Here is a 19,288-nt window from a genome sequence, read left to right as displayed (position 1 = left end):
CCCTAGATAATTCTTGTAACTAAGCAAGTACCAGAGACATAGGGTACTTCAAGTCTCAGCCTTACCTTTTCCCTGACTTGCTCCTGATTTGATTCTGAACATATGTAAAGATACAACTGCAGCTCTGCAGATCATATGGCATCCTTTAAATGAGCATGAGACTTTGTTCTCTACTGTGCTGCAGTTTATGCACACTCATCCATTATTTTCAATATATGTGACTGATCAGTTTGATAGACATTTATTGAAAGTCTACTAGATGCTGGGAATTAAGGCTATAAAATATAATCTAATTAAATACATAATTTCTGGGGCCGGTGCTGTGGTGCAGTAGGTTAATCTTCTGCCTGCAGCGCTGACATTCCATATGTGCACTGGTTCTAGTCCTGACTGCTCCTCTTCCAATCCAGCTCTCTGCTATGGCCTGGGAAAGCAGTAGAAGATGGCCCAAGTGCTTGGGCCCCTGCCCCGCAAGGGAGACCAGGAAGAAGCACCTGGCTCCTGGCTTCGGATCAGCGCAGCTCTGGCCATTGAGGCCATTTGGGGAGTGAACCAATGGAAGGAAGACCTTTCTCTGTCTCTCCCTCTACTGTCTGTAACTCTACCTCTCAAATGAATAAATAAAATCTTTTAAAAAGAACTACATAATTTCTACCTCTAATGAGATAAAATAGGAGATATATGATCTCCAAAGATGGTTTCTTATCTGTTCCTTTCTGGTTTGTGTGTGCATACTGTTCATAATATCAAGATGTAGACTCTAAATATTGCTTCCGTTGAACCCGGACTGGCAGACCAACAACATTCAGCAGAAACAATGTCCTGGGAATTCCTAGGCTACATGATAGAAAGTTCTAAAGTTTCTGTGTCTCATCTTAGAATGCTAGAAAGACATTAAGAAATTCAACTACTCTGTGTTCACTCTAATGTGGAAACTAGGCATATGGAAAAGCCATAGGGAGAGAGAAATTCCTGCCAACATCCAGCTGTTTCTGTGGAGGCCACAGAGAGGTCAGTGAAGAATCCTTCTTGGTTGGCCAGTTCCAGCTGACATCTGATTGCTACCATATGAAAGACTCTAAGGGAGACCTACTCACGGGATCATGAGCAATAATAAACTTGTTTTCAGGCTACTATATTTTAAGCAATGAACAGATAATTGGAACAGACCATAAACAATTTTAATAAGACATAGCCAGTTCCCTCATCCCTCATCAAACAAAGTGGAGAGCAATGGAATGGGGAGGAGAGGCATTTATTCCAGCCTAACCAGAGAAGGGAAGGAGAGCAGAAAGAGGAGAGAAGGGAGGACAGGCAGAGGAAACTCTCAAGGACTGTCTGAGCTAAAGCCTTAAAGTACGAGGAAGGAGCAAGTCAAAGAAAGGATGTGGAGAAGAAAGTGCATTACAGGAAGAAATAGCACCATAAGTAAGGGCCAGAAGTGTGAAACATAAGGCAATAAGGGACTTTGAAATATTAATACAAACACAGTAGAATCACTAAGACATAAAGTTCAGATTGGTAAGAAACAAGATGGGAGAAGTAGTCATGTGTTAACCCTTGGATGGCTTTGAATGCCAGGTCAAGACTTTGAACACTGTCTTGTGAGCTCAACTTCATATTTTTCAAATTGTAGGGGAAATAGAACATGGCAAGTCACAGGATGAATGTGGTATATCTTTCTGAAAGGCTGTGACATTCAACAGAAAGTAATTTAATATATTATCCTTATATTTAAGTAAATGCAAATATAGTATAGTGTATATTGCCACACATTTACTAGTGAATTTTAAAGATAATTCAAGAGATCTTAAGCAGAAGACTGCCTGCTTTAAAGCCATTGGCTAGCTAGCTTCACTTTACCTGCTATTGCCATGTCTCTAGGAAAATTTGACAAGGCGATGGGGAACCACTGAAAAGGAACAACTAGGGGCTGGCACTGGGGGCATTCTGGGTAAAGCTGCCCATACAAGTGCTGCTTCGAGTCCCATCTGCTCCACTTCCAATCCAGCTCCCTGCAAACTGCACCTGGGAAAGCAGTAGAAGATGGCCCAACTCCCTGGGCCCCTGTACCCACATGGGAAACCCCACTCCTGGCTTCGAATGGGCCCAGCTCCAGAGGTTGCAGCCACTTGGGTAGTGAACCAGCGAATGGAATATCTCTCTCTCTCTTTCTGGCTCTGCCTCTCCCTCTCTGTAACTCTGCCTTTCAAGTAAGAAATAATATTGATAATAATTAAAAGGAACAACTGAAAGTACATAGACAATTGCAAATTATTTATATTACAGATGTATTTTGAAGGGAATTTGGGTATACTGAACCACCTCTCCAAGTCTCACATTAAAATTTGTAACAAGAAGAAATTAAAGTAGAGAATCTCTGGGCCCTAAAATTTAACGAGCTAAAAATTATCCTGACCAATTATTTAGTAATACTAACAAGATTAGAGCAAGATGATGTCCCAAGCTCATCAACCTGTTTTTCTCCCCAGGAGGGAAAAAATATTCAAAACAAAACAAAAACAAAGCAAAGCCACACAAATTCCATAATCTTATTTAAAAACAAGAATATATCTTACTGAAAGACTGGAAATTTTAGTTAACCCCATGAAAACACAAAAGACAGGTGACAGACAAGATCAAATTAATATTCAGAAGAGAACTCTTTCATAATTTGAGAGTAGCTTTGGAGTTTTCCATTCTTTCATTCGTTCACTCATTTGTGCACATATTGATTCAGGTAATATATAGACAGTGTCAGACACTGGTTTAAGCACTAACAATAGATGTAAACAAAACAGAATTATCATCTTCACAGAGCTTTCAGTCTGGCCAGGAAAACAGAGAAGAAACAAGTAAATAAATCAGTAAATTATATATACTGTATGATAATGACAAGTACCACGAAGAACAAAATAAGGCAGGGTAAGAAATTAGACCAGAAAGTGGGGTTAGAGTGTGCTATTTTCAATAGGATAGTCAAGGAAACCCTCTCTGAGCAGGTGACATTTAAATAGAGACCTGCAAGAAGTAGGTGAGAATGCTAGCTACTCAGCTGGGGAAGAGAATTTCAGGCAGAGTGAACAGTAATTATAAGAGTACTTCATAAAGCTTGTGGAAAAATGGAACTGAAAGATGAACTGTATTTCGTTGTAAAAAAATAAAATTCATGTATAGTTTTTCATAATACTTATTTAGATGAACTTATAGAAGACTCTTCACATACCAATCACTATATAAGTAGCAAGTGAAGTTAACAAGGCTATGGATAAACAAAATTAGTGCGGGGCAGTATTGTTGTGTAGGGGGTAAAGCCGTCACCTGTGATGTCACCAGTATCCTATATGGGTGCTGGTTTGAGTCATGGCTGCTCCACTTCTGATCCAGCTTCCTGCTAATATGCCTGGGAAAGCAGTGGAGCATGGCCCCAAGTCCTTGAGCCCCTACACACTTGTAAGAGATCCAGAAGAAGCTCCTGGCTTCTGGCTTTGGTCTGGCCCAGCCCCGGTCATTGCAGCCATTTGGGGAGTGAACCAGGGATGGAAGATTCTCTCTCTGTCTTTCCCTTTCTCTCTTTCTTTCTCCCTCTTTCTCTCTCTCTGTACTCTGCCTTTCACATAAATAAAATCAATATCTTTTTAAAAAAATAAGTGATTAGGATGTTTTAAAAAGTTAAATCATTCTCACATTCTGGGCACAACAAGGAAATGACCCTCCAATTTTGCCTCAGTGTTCCTTTCACCCCATCACATACTATGCAAACATATTTCCTTTATTCTATTAAACAAGTGATCTTAAAGTATTCGTGGGAAACATGTATAAAAATAAAAAACTGTGCATGATCTTCAAAATAGCTTGCACCAAATAACTTATCTTTTTAAAATTATTTATTTATTTGAGAAGCAGAGAGAAAGAGAGCAAGCTTCCATCTACTGGTTTACTCCTCAAATGCCTACAATGGCTGGGGCTGGAATAAGCTGAAGCTGGGATCTGAGAACTCAAACCAAGTCTCCTATATGAATGGCAGTGACCAATTTGAAATATCATCTGCTATCTCCCAAAGTGTACTTTAACAGGAAGTTGGAATCTGAAGCTAGAGCTCATATTGACCCCACATACTAAAAAATCTGGGATGCAAGTGTCCTAACTGGTGTCCTAACTGCTGACCAAACACCTGCCCAAAACTTATCTGAGAAACAGTGACTTGATCAGCCCTTGTCCTGACTGTTGATGAACAACTTAATACTTTATCCCTTTTAGTATTTTCTTTGTTCCAGTTAATACTATTGGTTGAACTCTGTAATCAACACACATTTATTCTTAGGTGTTGAAATTTAACTGAAAAGTGATCCCTCTTAAATATAAGCGTAGGAATAAGAGAGGGAGGAGATGTACAATTTGGGACATGCTCTATCAGACTTGCCCAAATGGTGGAGTTAGAAATGTGCCAGGGGATTCCAATACAATCCCATCAAGGTGGCATGTACCAATGCCACCTCACTAGTCCAGGTGATCATTTTCAATTCACAATTGATCACACTGATAGGTCTAAGAGTCAAAGGAATCACACAAACAAGACTAGTGTTTGCAAATACTAACTGATAGAATAAAAAAGGGAGAGAATGATCCAGCATGGGAAGTGGGATACACAGCAGACTCATAGAATGGCAGAAGTCCTAAACAGCACTCTGGCCTCAGAATCAGCCCTTAAGGCACTTGGATCTGGCTGAAGAGCCCATGAGAGTATTTTAGGCATGGAAAGCCAAGATACTCTGGCAAAAAACAAACAAACAAACAAACAAACACCTAAATGAAAGGTCTCTGCAAGTGAGATCCCAGTAGAAAGAACGGGCCATCAAAGAAGGAGGTACCTTTCTCTGAAGGGAGGAGAGAACTTCCACTTTGACTATGACCTTGTCTAAATAAGGTAGAAGTCAGCAAACTCAAGAGGCTTCCATAGCCTTGGAAACTCATGACTAGAGCCTAGGGAGATTTCTGACGCCATAAACAAGAGTGCCAAATTGTTAAGTCAACAACAGGAGTCACTGTGTACTTACTTCTCATGTAGGATCTCTGTCCTTAATGTGTTGTCCAATGTGAATTAATGCTATAACTAGTACTCAAACAGTATTTTTCACTTTGCGTTTCTGTGTGGGTGTAAACTGATGAAATCTTTACTTAATATATACTAAATCGATCTTCTGTGTATAATGATAATTGAAAATGAATCTTGATGTGAATGGAATTTGAGAGGGAGCAGGAGATGGGAGAAGTGCGGGTGGGAGGGAAGTTATGGGGGGGGAGAAGCCATTGTAATCCATAAACTGTACTTTGGAAAATTATACTTGCTAAATAAAAGTTCAAACCCCCCCCCCAAAAAAAACAAACAAAAATAGAAATATGTGCATTTTTTAAAGCATGCTTGTAGATGTCTAGAGCAGAAAATGGAAAACAAAAATATTTCTTTTTTCTCTTTCTCTTCATAGCCATCACATACTGGAATCACTGTTTTCTGTGGCTACAGATTTGTCTCTACTCTCTCTTCAAATGTAGTCTGTGCTTCTCCAACCCTTTCTCTCCACAGTGCTCCTTCAATTACATCAGAACTTTGAGGAGTTAGTATACCTCTTACTTTCAGTCCTTTTAAAACTCACCTTTAGGAAAAACTTTGATAGGGAATTCATTCCTCTCCCTGCCCCAGCAACACTTTATGGAATGATCTTTCAAAATTCTTTTCAATTATCTTTAAGAATTAATTTCTGACAGTGGAATTTTAATTTCTAACAAACTGGTACAGGGATGGTTGTTGGATCTTTAGGTTAGTAGTTTTCCCTGTAACCTTCCCTCTGCCTCTTGGAGCTATAACACAGGATCTCTTTTCCAGTAAAACTAGCTCTGTTTTCAAGAAACCACAAAGTATAGCTATCTGATCTGCCCTTGGTCCATGTCACTTTGATCTGTTTCCTTTCAGAGGTATCTCCTTCTCAAAAAGACAGGAAGAACTGGAAAAGAGTTGCAAGGAGCTCTTTTTCTCTTTCCTTCAGATTGAAATGATCTAAGTTGCAAGGACTGGGTGATATCAGTGTCTCTGGGAAATACAAAGTGCAGTCAACAAAGAACAGAATACATCCTAGACAACACTTAACCAAAAACAACCCTTCAATTGAAGAACTATTGCCTAAGTCAATGGCAGCTTACAATGGATTTATCTGTATAAACAAATAAATATGGAGACCCTGAATATAATAAAGCACCAGCCTCCAGAATTTCTGTAAGAAGGATTGGCAGCTAAACAAGATCTAAGCATTGAGGCCCTCATATAGAAGATGAACAACATTTCTACTGCTGGATAAGAAGGAATGTAATATTTTAATAGTTTATAACATAGAGTGTTAAAAGTTTCAGATCTGTAGCTTTAACATTTTAAAGTCATTACCTCAGTGTGGAAGGTCTATAGTCCCAGAAAACCAATACCACTTTATACGATGTTAAGACGTTGCTAGAAGAGGCTCAAATGAAGGTTACTGAGGGAGCCCCACAAGTAAGTAAACAGAGCATAAAACTCAGACAATGGATTCAACTTTGTTTGATGAATTACTGAAAGGTAGATATAGAGCTTTTTGAGGTTCTGATTAAATACAAAGTGTGTTCCCTTGCTCCTTTTATAAATAGCGAGTCACAAAGTAAACATCAACAATATGGGGGTTAACATTAGCCTCTCTACACCTGGGACAAAACTGAACATCCCCAAAGACTTCTTTTTTATTTTTTATTTATTTTTATTTTTTAAATTTTTTTATTTTTTGATAGGCAGAGTGGACAGTGAGAGAGAGAGAGAGAGACAGAGAGAAAGGTCTTCCTTTGCCGTTGGTTCACCCTCCAATGGCCGCTACAGCCAGCGTGCTGCGGCCAGCGCACCACGCTGATCCGATGGCAGGAGCCAGGTACTTATCCTGGTCTCACATGGGGTGCAGGGCCCAAGGACCTGGGCCATCCTCCACTGCACTCCTGGGCCACAGCAGAGAGCTGGCCTGGAAGAGGGGCAACCGGGACAGAATCCGGCGCCCCGACCGGGACTAGAACCCGGTGTACGGGCGCCGCAAGGCGGAGGATTAGCCTAGTGAGCCACAGCACAGGCCCCCCCAAAGATTTCTAAGCTCCCTCCTTCAATTTGTGTCTTTGATATCGCTTCTTGTTTTCAGCTAGAGGCTTGAAATTTCACAAGGAAAGAATGAGTCAAAGGAATCAGCCTAAGGAACCAGCATTACAAAAATGACTAAGTATATTAATACTAATAATTGTAGCTGTCCCATACAGTGCTCCTTGTTAGGTATTCCTTTAGTCTCTTAGTGGCTATTACTCATTTAATTCATTCAAAACTCTATAAGGTAATCATTATTCCCTATTTACAGAGAACAAGTCTATGACTTTACAATGATGTGAAGTCATTCCTAACATTACATAGCTACAAACTGCCACAATTTGAACCTAAGCACTCTGGATCTGAAGCAACATTCAAAGCCACCTGAGCTCATTAAATTAGTTAATCAGTTATTCATTTTTCTCATCAAATATTTATCAAGTACGCACCATGTTCTCAGCACTGTGATAGGCCCTTGGGCACACAGGAATGAGTTATATCAGATGTGGTAGCCGCTCACACAGAATGTAAAGCCTAGCAGGGAACATGAATATTAATCACATAGTTACACAAACACATGTGAAATTGTAATGTGACTGGTGCACAAAGGAGGTATGTGTGATGCCTCGAGAGTCAACCAGGGAGACAAAGGAAAAGTTCTGCTGGGAACTGACAGATGCACTAAATACAAAGGACAGGCAGCCTTAAACAAGACAGAGAGGAAAAGGAAGAGATTCCAAGTCAGATAAAACACCTCAGACAAGTCTGTGTGGTAAACAGGAACAGGCAGAGTACTAGTAATTGGTGGAGAGCTAGCACGGAGGGGATGACAGGGAAGGAGAGGAAGAAGAGTGCAAGACCAGGCTGGGAAAGTCCAGAGCACAGACCTGGCAGGGGTTTGCAGGCTGTGTTCAGTTACACCTTTACCTTATGACTTTTCCAAACACGGAGAGTTTCTAAATGGGATAGGTGGATGGCACAATTACATGAAAAGATTTGTGCTTTAAAAGGATCATTCTAACTTTCATGTGAACAATGGGAAGAGGATCAGCATATAGAATCGAAAGAAACAGATTATTGAGAGTCTTAAGTGAGAGTTGTCTGTACTAGGATGATGATTGTGATAAAGAGAAGTACATAAAATCAAAGTATTGTTGGCAGGGAAGTCAATTGAACTCTCTTGGCAAATGGGCTAAGACATTTTGGTCATGTACAACTATTTTGGGTTTTTTGACAAATAAAAATAACCCTAAATTGTTGAGATGAGTGAAGCAGATGGCTACTACATTCCAATGAAGGCAGGTCAAACCAAATTCTTTCATATAAATCAGGTTTTTTTTTTTTGTTTGTTTTTTTTGTTTTTTTTTTTTTTTTTGAGTGGGCAGTGAGAGAGAGACACACAGAGAAAGATCTTCCTTTTCCGTTGGCTCACCCCCCAGTGGCTGCTGCGGGCGGCACACCGTGCCGATCTGAAACCAGGAGCCAGGTGCTTCCTCCTGGTCTCCCATGCAATTGCAAGGCCCAAGTACCTGGGGCATCCTCCACTGCACTCCTGGGCCACAGCAGAGAACTAGACTGGAAGAGGGGCAACCGGGACAGAATCCAGTGCCCCGAATGGGACTAGAACCCAGGTGCAGGCGCCACAGGCGGAGGATCAGCCTAGTGAGCCGTGGCGCCAGCCTAAATCACAGTTTTAAAACAACTATTAACAAGGAGACCTATGAGGCTACTTTAAGAAAATTCATGGAAAATAGTATTAAACAATGTTTATTTTGGCACAAACGTTTTGAAGTTCATACATAGGTTTTTTATAACATATACCTTTCATGAACTACCTGAAGACCTTTCTTGCGTGAATTTAAAAATTTTTTTGCATCAAAATGAAAATATTTAAATTCCATTATCCTGAAGTGTATATATATATATATATATATATACACACACACAGTTTATATAATCTCTTCTATAAGGTAAATTAAGCTCTAATTCTCATTTTATATATATATATATAATTTTATGTATATATATATATACACAATGAGGTATATCCCATTATGCAGAACAAATTACTCCACAACTTGGTGACTTGAAACAACAGTAAATATTCACTATTTCACAGTCTCTTGTAGATCAGGGACTTGAGAGCAACTTGCTGGGTCATTTCAGTTCAGGGTCTCGCAAGAGCCTAGATGTTGGCTGTGGCTGTTAACTTAAGGCTCCACTGGGGCTAGAGGATCTGCTTCCAAGATGGCCCACACACGTAACCGGCAAGTTAATTATCAGCAGAAGACCTTAGTTCCACCCGACGTGCATCTCCCCATACCACTACATGAAAAGCTTTACAATATGGTGACTGTCTTTTTCCAGAACAGATAACTCAGGGGAGAACAAAGTGGAATTTTCAATGTCTCTTATTGTTTAGCATCAGAGATCACATGCAGTCAATTCAAGAATATCTGACTGACTACAGAGGTCAGCTATTTGATATGGATGAGGACTGCAAAGATGAACTGCAAGGATCACTGATATTAGGTCACTGAGTATGTCCCCCAAAAGTTCATGTGCTAGAAACTGAATCCCCAATGCAGCAGTGTTGAGAGATGAGGCCTTCCAGTGATTGAGTAATGAGTGCTCTGCCCTTGTAATGGATTAATGGAATAACCCAGGGGTGGTTTTGTTATAAAAGTGAACTCTCTCTGACAAGCCTGCTCAGTATTTCCACGTTCCCTCCATCACGTTATGTTGCAGGAAGAACAACATCAAAAGATCTTTGGCCATACTCTGGGACTTCTCAGCCTCCAGATTCATGAACTAAATAAATATCAGTTCTACACAAACTACTCTGTTTTTGGTATTTTGTTACAGAAAATGGACTAAGGCAGTCTCACTGAGGATTACCTGAGGTTGGCGATCATATATGGCTAACTACAACATGCATGAAAGTTTCACTTAGGTAGATACAGCAATCTTTTGAACTGGGAATCAGGCAACCAGATGCCACTGAATTAAGAAAATTGGATATAGAATGTTTTGGAGATAAAATCTTAGACATAGGTTATGATGCTTACTATGTTTTCATATTCAATTCTGGAAAAGTAGAATGTGTAAAATATATTAGCCAATCCACATACTTTGAACAGCACCAATTTCATTAATGAAAACAAATTGCTAATACTCACTATGCTAGCTAGCAAATTCTGGTGTAGTCCAAGATGACTAAACACAGTGCATTTGTTATGATTTCCTCTGGAGTGTGGACTTTTGATTAGCTGACCATATCTGAAAAGGCGAATTCTTAATTATAGCAAGCAACAGTATTTATTGATGTGGCCCAAGTCAACTCACAAATATAGTCACTCATAATAACACATTATCCATGCTTAATTATTTGAAAGTAAACTAAAGACATCATAATACTGTACTTGACTGGAAAGTGCAACTAATGAAAGAAAAAACTATCCTGACCAAAGATAGTAGCCAAATGGGTCTGCTCATACTGGACAGAGTGATTTACCATGAAAATTACTGAATGATTATTAGCAAGGCATTTCTGGCACTGGCGTGTGTTGTAAAAAAAGATTTTAATTTTTAAAAATATTTATTTTTATTTATTTGAAATGCAGAATTACAGAAAGAGACAGGGAGACAGAGAGATCTTCCATCTTCTGGTTCACTCCCCGAATAGCCCAGATGGCCAGAGCTGGGCCAGGCTAAAGCCAGGAGCCTGGAACTCCTTTGAGGTCTCCCACATGGATGTCAGAGGCCCAAGTACTCAGGCCATCTTTTGCAGCTTTTCCCAAGTGCAGTAGCAGGAGCTGGATTGGAAGTGGAGCAGCTGGGACCAGAACCAGTGCTCACATGCAGTTCTGTTGTCACAGGCGGTGGCTTAATTGGCTTGCACCATAATGATTTCTTGCTTATTTTTAAGTACAAAGCATTTAAATTATATTATAGGGTTTATATTATAGAATTACATGAGTCAATACTTTCAGAGCACTTAGTACAAGTGCTTGGCACATAGTAAAACTGTCAGTAAATGTTACTGATGGTGGTGATGATGGTGATAATGGTGGTGGTGGAGATCATCTGACAACTTCAGATAGATCCATGCTTCTTCATGATTGCCAATTGTATTGAACACTGTTCTATGTTACCTGATTTGTCTCCAGAGCTAAAGCTATTGTTCCTTCAGTTGCTGGGAACACTGTTGACCGACAGCTCTCAAAATGTCAGCTCCACACAGGAATTTTCCTCAGCCTTCCTCAGGGTCATAACCTCTTCCTGGGGTAGTGTTTATTGAATGACTGGTTATGGATTCACAATCTGGGACACCTATGAAAGGGTACCCTAGCTTCAGAGCCACGTGCAGGATCAGTATAGGCTTTCTTATAATTATATCACAGCCCAGAGGTGAATACAAAGAACATTCTCTAGGCTGGTGCCATGGCTCACTAGGCTAATCCTCCATCTGCAGCGCCAGCACCGCAGGTTGCTCTCCTTCCAGTCCAGCTCTGCTGTGGCCCAGGAAGGCAGTGGAGGATGGCCCAAGTGCTTGGGTCCTGCACCTGCATGGGAGACCAGGAGCACCTGGCTCCTGGCTTAGGATCGGCACAGTGCGCTGGCCATAGCAGCCATTTTGGGGGGTGAAACAACGGAAAAAGGAAGACCATTCTCTCTGTCTCTCTCTCTCACTGTCTAACTCTGCCTCTCAAAAAAAAAAAAAAAGAGAGAGAGAGAGAGAACATCCTTTAATAAATTTTACTGTACACAAATCTGATTCCTAGTGTCTGCTTCCCAGGGAACATGACCAAGAATGTCAATATTATTTAGTAAATTAGAAGACTGAATAGACAAACATATCCATTTTATTGGTTAGTAACAGTTAACACAAGGTGTAAATTTGAGACAACATATTATATAATAAAAAGCAGAGCTGTACTTTATTTGGAAGATCTACAGGAGAATCAATATTCTCAGCCTCCTTCAGCTGCTGGTGGCTGTTGGCATTCCTTGATCTGTGGCCACATTCCCCCAGTCTCTTTCCCCATGATTACACTGTCTCCTCTTCACTGTGTCTTTTCTTCTGTCATATGAGGTTACATGACATTGGACTTATGGCCCATCATATAATCCAGAACAATCTCCTTATCTCATGATTCTTCACTGTGTTGTATCTACAAAGATCTTTCTAGAAAGTAAAGAGACATCCACTGGTTCCAGGATTAGGAGATGAAGTTGTCTTTTGGGGAATGGCCATTTACCCACTACATCTTGTTTAAGGATACATTTTCACCCCTATTTCCTCTAAACTTTGCCTCTTCAAGTTTTGAGGAAACTGAAGAAAACTCTTCTTTCTTCATCATCTTAAGTTTCAAGACTTATGTCTTTAATTTGAGCTTTTGACCACTTATTTCTTAAGTTCAGTCTATTCCTTTGCTTCAGTTACTTTTTTTAGGAAATGAATATGACACCAAAGAAGAGAGGACTTAATTAACCAGCAAATACAGTCATGTGCTACCTAACCACACAAATGGCATACTTCTGAAAAATGTGTTGTTAGGCAATTTCATCAGTATCACTGTACAGTGTGACCATCTTAGAATGTACTTGCATCTTAGAATGTACCTAGAATGTACTTGCACTGGAAGTGACTTCAAACAATAAAGTGATGCAGAAAACATGAAATGTATGAGTCTACTTTTGGCATAACACAACATATTGGTCTACAGAAAACTTTTTTTATAAGTAGGAATAGACTCTAAAACAATGATAACAAGTATAGTAAATGTATAAACCAGTAAAATATTTATTATCATTATAAAATGATATGTATTATATGTAATTTCAAGTGATAAGCTTTAATATTGATTTTTACCATTTTGGCTAAAACTGACTTGTCTGGAGATTTGACTATTATTTATCTCCTTTGATTTCTCAAGAAATCAGATGAATAACTCTGGGTTTGTTGATGTGAGGACTTAACCTGGGTGACTCCATTTTGGTTTGGTATGTTGGGACTTAGAGTAAGAGCTCCATCTAAAACAATGGCCTCCCATAAATTTAGTTTAACAGTATTAAAACAGAACTAAACACAGGTTGGCTTGACCCCACAAACATGTCTTTTTATGGTGTCTACCTACTTCTCAAGTTTCCTTTGTAGAGATGAAGCAAAACCTTAGTAAGGGAGTTCTGCTTTCTTTGTCAGCTCTAACCACACATCAGAGGCTGCAAAGAGGCTTTTCCCTTCCTTGACCATCTCCTAGTTCTGAACAGAATTTTAAAAAGACCATTTCTTTGTCCTCTCAACAGTTTTTTGCAAGTCTCACCTCATTTAGGGACTTCAGGTTTCTTGACATCATCCTTTAGGGCCCATGTTACCTTCTTATAATTATCCTTGGTATGTTGTTGCTCTCTTTCAAGGTTTCTGTCACTTCCAATTAGCCAATCAATTCTTCCTCGTTGGTCAGAATTAGGCTCCTCAGTTTCTCTGCTGGGACATTAAATCATGAGAAAGGCAAGTGAAAAACTTTTCATATGTTTTGATTTTAGCCACTGAAACTTTCAAAAGGTGAGCAACTACTTGGATTTTCTTTGTTGATTGCTACATTACTACAGATGCTGACAAATATATACTATAGGGCACTGTGGTATCAATAATAAATTATTTTATCAAGAATTGCATGAGGCATTTCATGTTTGGAGCCAGTTTTCAACCTGTTAGATAAAACATTTCAAGGCAGTTTCAAGCTTTCCAGTATCTTCATACATGTGGTTATTCTGATACACTCCCATTTCTCATCCCCCACTCAAGATTACCACATAAAGCAATACTTTTCTTATTTCTAATAAACTAATTTATTTGTGTGTCACATTTTCAGTGTAATCCCAAACCAGAAAGTGAGAAGTGAATGTGGGGAGTATGACCTCTCCAAAACAATATATGTCAGGAAGTCTACAAAGATCAGCAAGCAAAGGGCCATGAATTTGGGTGGGAAAAAAGATTATACCTTAATTTTGCCTAACTTCCAAGTAAAACTTAAAATTTCTTCCAATTGTGAACATAGGCAATAAACCAGAGTACTATTAGAAGTGACCTTTTCACCTATAAAAATCACAGATGTTTTCCTATTATTATTGTAAATATCTCAAGATATAATTGGTGCTCATTACTTCAAAATGATAGATATTATTAGACCCTCCACTTAGATTTTATTTAATGAATTAATAAAATACTCATGTATAGTACACATTTGTTAAGCATGTTCATGACTGTATTTTAGTATTGGTTTAACTTATAATCCTACCCTGCATTGTAGTTTATGCGCATATAGGTATTACTTCAAAAAAGGCTCTACAGGTTCCATCAGAGTACCAAAGGGTTCCATGATACAAAAAAAAAGGTTAAGAATGTCTATTATGGCCTCTGTTACTGTGGGTAAGACCATATAGTCTGGCATCACATTATATGGATCCAAAATCTACTGTGTTACTTATGATATGACTTTGGCTAAGTTTTGTATAGTCTTTGTGACTCAGATACTTCATGAGTAAAATGGAGATAATACCCACTTAAAAGTTTCATTATGAGAATGAAGTAATATCTGTCTGTAAAGAGCTTAACCCAATAGCAGATACATGGTACACTATATAAATCCATAGCCACGCAGACAAAAAAGATTTCATTCAGATCTTATTTACATTTATTCCACATACAGGTTTTTTTCTTATTGTGTTGTCACTAAGATTTAAAATTATGCTGTTAAATATTGAGCAGCTTAAAATGAACATTTATAAAATACATGTATGGTATAAAGAAGAAAGACACAACAAAGAAACATACATCCACCATCCAGTTTAAGGAGTAAAGGGATTATTTTAAAAATAATGAACATATAATTTTTATACAAAGAATGACAATTTTGACGAGTGCAAAAGTGCTCTATTAGTAATCATACCAGGAAAATAGGCAAATCAGGACTCTTTCAGGAAAACCAATGTGTGTCATCACCATACTCTGAAGATCCTTGTATGCCTCTTCCTCATTCCATCCCTTCCTTCTGCAGAAAATTGCTACCTTCAGTTTTTTTTTTGTTTGTTTGTTTGTTTGTTTGTTTGTTTTTTTGACAGGCAGAGTGGACAGTGAGAGAGAGGACAGAGAGAAAGGTCTTCCTTTGCTGTTGGTTCACCCTCCAATGGCTGCCGCGGCTGGCGCGCTGCGGCCGGCGCACTGCGCTGATCTGATGGCAGGAGCCAGGAGCCAGGTGCTTTTCCTGGTCTCCCATGGGGTGCAGGGCCCAAGCACTTGGGCCATCCTCCACTGCACTCCCGGGCCACAGCAGAGAGCTGGCCTGGAAGAGGGGCAACCGGGACAGAATCCGGCGCCCCGACCAGGACTAGAACCCGGTGTGCCGGCGCCGCTAGGCGGAGGATTAGCCTAGTGAGCCGCGGCGCTGGCTGCTACCTTCAGTTTTATAGTTAGAATCTTTTAGCTTTAATTTGCAGATTTACTTCTTAAGATATTGTTTACTTTCATTGGTTTTTTAATTTATATAAGCAGAACCCTACTGTAATATTCTTTTGTGAAATTTTTTTAGCTCCATATTTTGTCATTGAGATTCATCCATGTCCATGGTCTTATAAATCATTTTTTGTACCACTGTACTCTACTATATAGGTATACATAATGTATTCAACCACTCTGCTATTTAAAGTCAGGGGAGTTGCTTCCAATTTTGACTGTTATAAATAAGAGATATGCATCTTCTTGTTCATGTCTCCTGATACACATTTTTTCCTGGACCATAGAAGGTATGCACCTTAAAGTGTATTAGATAATGCCAAGTTATTTTTCAAACAGATTATATTATAAAATTTATAGCATAATTAGTAATGTGTATTTAAGTATTTTGATAACATTGCCAGACTTCATCACTTGTGCTTAACTGATAGGTAAGGACAGCTATTTCTTCACAGTTAGGTATTTCTTCAAGTTTTCTCCTGTATGACTTGTCTGACATGGGCATGAATGAGGGTGAGATGGAGGATATTATCTTTTTTATTATTGAATTGTAGTAATTTTTGAACAATCTGGATGCTAATCTTTCTGCGAAAAATTCATGTTACAAAGATCTTCCAGTGTGTGACTTTTTACTTTTCCTGTGGTGTCATTTTTTCCTTTTTGATGTTTTAAAAACCATATGTAATATAATGCAAAATAGAATAAGCCCCCAATTACCTATTACGCAGTTTCAAAAATTGCCAACTCATAATCAGTCTTGCTTCATTTACACTACCAACTACTTTCCCCATCTTAAATTTTGAAACACATCCCAGACATTATACCACCACATCTCTAAATATTTCAATATACATCTTTTAAAAAAGCAGGGATATTTGAAAGTTACCATGGCTATATAAAAATAATTTTTAACAATTCATAGCATCACCAATATTCAATAAGCATTCAAGTTTCTTAACTATCAAAGTTTTTTTTTTAATCTGTTTGGGGATGGGTGCTAAGCCTCGCAGTTAGGAACCCAATTAAGATGCCCACCTCCCACATAAAAGTACCTGGGTTTGAGTCCCACTTGCTATTCCTGATTCTAGCTTCCTGTTAATATATACCCTGGGTGGCAGAAGGTAATGAATGGCTCAAGTACTTGGGTCTGCCATCCTGATGGGAAATTTGGAATGAGTTCCTAGCTCTTGGCTTCAGTCTTGGCCAAGACCTGGCTGTTACAGACATTTGGGGAATGAAACAATGGATGAGAATTCTCTGTGTCTCTTTCTGTCTCTGCCTCTACCTGCTTCTCAAGTAAATACATTAAAAATGATTATTTTAAGCATTTTATTAAGCCCTGTGGTCGGCAACCTAAAAATTGTACCTAATGCACCCTATCCCTGGGTATTCACTTTCTTGTGTAATACTCTTTCATGCTAGATTTGGTTTGGTCTGTGTGATCAACAGGCTGGTGACATTTGCGTGATGATACATCACTTTTGATGCTGGGTAAAACAAGATATAAAAGACAAGGTGGCTTCTGCCTCTTTCCCTTTACCTGGATTACCTGCTTTATGGAGGGCCAAGCTGCTCTATGGAGATGCACATATGCCAAGGAAGCAAGATAGTCTGCTTCACAGTCAGTGAAGAACTCAGTATCCTGCCCATAGCCATGTGGCTAACCCATCCTGGAAGTGGACCCTCCAGCACTAGTTAAGACATCAGATGCCTGCACTCAGCTGATAGCTTTACTGCTACCTCACAAGAGACCTTTAGCCAGAACCACTGAGATAATCTTCTCCTGGGTATCTGATCTTTCTGACACTACATGAGATGAGGAATATTTTAGCTTTAAATGCTGCTTTGGGGGTGGTTTGCTACGCAGCAATACAAAACTAGTGTATATTTTGGAAGTGGCATATTGAAATAATAAAAAAGCAGACAAGAACAGCACTCCCATGCACTGATCAAACTCCAAGTGAATCAAAGGGCAGGGCCAGACCAAACCTGGAAGCTTTGAACTCAATCCGAGTCTTTCACACAGTTGTATGGCAAGGACCCAACTACTTTAGCCATTACCTGCTGCTTCCTACAGTATGCATTAAGAGAAGTCTGGAATTGAGAGTACAGCCATCAGAGGAATGTGGGAATTCCATTTTCTTCCTCAACTGCTAATCCACTGCCCACCCCTCAATTTGAATTTTTAATTGCAATCACTTTCATTGAGTAGGGGAGAATTGTCATCTCAACTCCAGAGACCTAATACTTGAAGATGGCCTTTTTAAACAAAAAATAGATTATTTAATGTTTTTCAATATTTTGTGAATATTTCCCATAAAGATTTTCTAGAAAATTTGTTAACTTATTCATAGTCCATATTTTAAAAAGATATAAGGTTATCTTTTAAAAAATAATTCTCTAATAGTTCATTTCTACTAGAGAGAAATGCAATTCATGTCTGCAACATTATATATTGAATCCTTTCAAAGGTCTTATCTAATAATTTATCTATAGATGTATTTCTTCACTTCAAATTATTATTTTGTTGTTGTTTTTCTTCTCTTACTATGCTACTAAGATTTCCAACAATGTACTTGTTCCTGATTCTAAGGGAATACTTCATTTTAAAATGTTTGTTGCAGATATTATTCACTTAAAGCAATTCTACACAATCTAAAATTTTCCCAAAGATTTTATTTATGTCTATTTTTGCAAACTTCTTTTTTGCATCTATTGAGGTAACCACATAGATTTTCTCCTCTATTTACATTCAAAATACACTCTTTAGCTAAATTCAACCTGACCATGTTCTTCTTTTCTTTTTTGTATATATTTTCTATTTAGGATTTTAACTTCTGTGTTCATAAATTTGACTAGACTATAATTCTTATTTTCCTTATGAAGTTTCAGTGACAAAGTTACAGAACCCTAACAAAATGAAGAATGGTTTATATAAGACTGAATTTACCCATTCTGTGAAGGTTTGGTATAACTTGGTATAATTCTCTAGATATCATGTGTTCTTTTTTTTTTCCTTTGGTGTTAGAAAACACCTAATTCAGTTTATTTAATGACTGTTGTACCATTCCTATTTTCTATTTCTTGTTGAATTAGTTGACAAGTTAATTTTTAGAAGCTACTTCATTTATATTTCACATTTATTATAACATTGCTCATGATTTTTCCCCAATCTTTACATCATTTGTAACAATGTCTCCATTTTCATTTCTAGTATTCTTTATTTATGACTCCTCTTTCTTTCCTGGGTAATATTATCAAATATTTCTCAATGTTATCAGTTTGCTAAATAATACAACTTTTGGTTTTGTTACCTATCCTCTGTATCCAATATTTGTTTCATTACATTTATTTCAATAATTTTTTCTTCTATCATCCATTCTTTCCTACTTTGGGTGGCTTATTAGCTTTAATTTTTAGTATTAGTTAATGTAAAGTTTTTAATTTTTCTGAAAGTATTTTTACTTACATTCTCCATGGAGTGATATGTACAGTTTTTGTCATTTCTTAGTTCTGAATATGTATTTTCTATTAGTGAGAATTCATATTGAATTTGGTCCCTCTTACCAAGAAGTGTGCTTATTTTCCAAATACATGAGGTTTTCTAGATTTCTGTTGCTACTAATTTC

General features: G+C 38.3%; 1 long non-coding RNA gene across 6 annotated transcripts in view; it reads right to left on the bottom strand.

Moving 5' to 3' along the window:
• LOC103349541 (uncharacterized) overlaps positions 1–19,288 on the bottom strand; it is a 156,291-nt gene that overhangs the window by 131,083 nt on the left and 5,920 nt on the right. For 3 of the 6 annotated variants that reach the window (XR_007922678.2, XR_011381866.1, XR_007922676.2), the window contains exon 2: positions 13,520–13,631. This is a non-coding gene — a long non-coding RNA (uncharacterized lncRNA). Of the gene's footprint in view, positions 1–13,467; positions 13,632–19,288 lie in introns of all 6 variants that reach the window. The other 3 variants (XR_011381867.1, XR_007922681.2, XR_011381865.1) reach the window with 1 other exon arrangement.

This window comes from Oryctolagus cuniculus, chromosome 14 (genome assembly GCF_964237555.1).
Source record: "Oryctolagus cuniculus chromosome 14, mOryCun1.1, whole genome shotgun sequence".
NCBI classification, from domain to species: domain Eukaryota; kingdom Metazoa; phylum Chordata; class Mammalia; order Lagomorpha; family Leporidae; genus Oryctolagus; species Oryctolagus cuniculus.
This window is presented reverse-complemented; position numbering and strand designations above follow the sequence as displayed.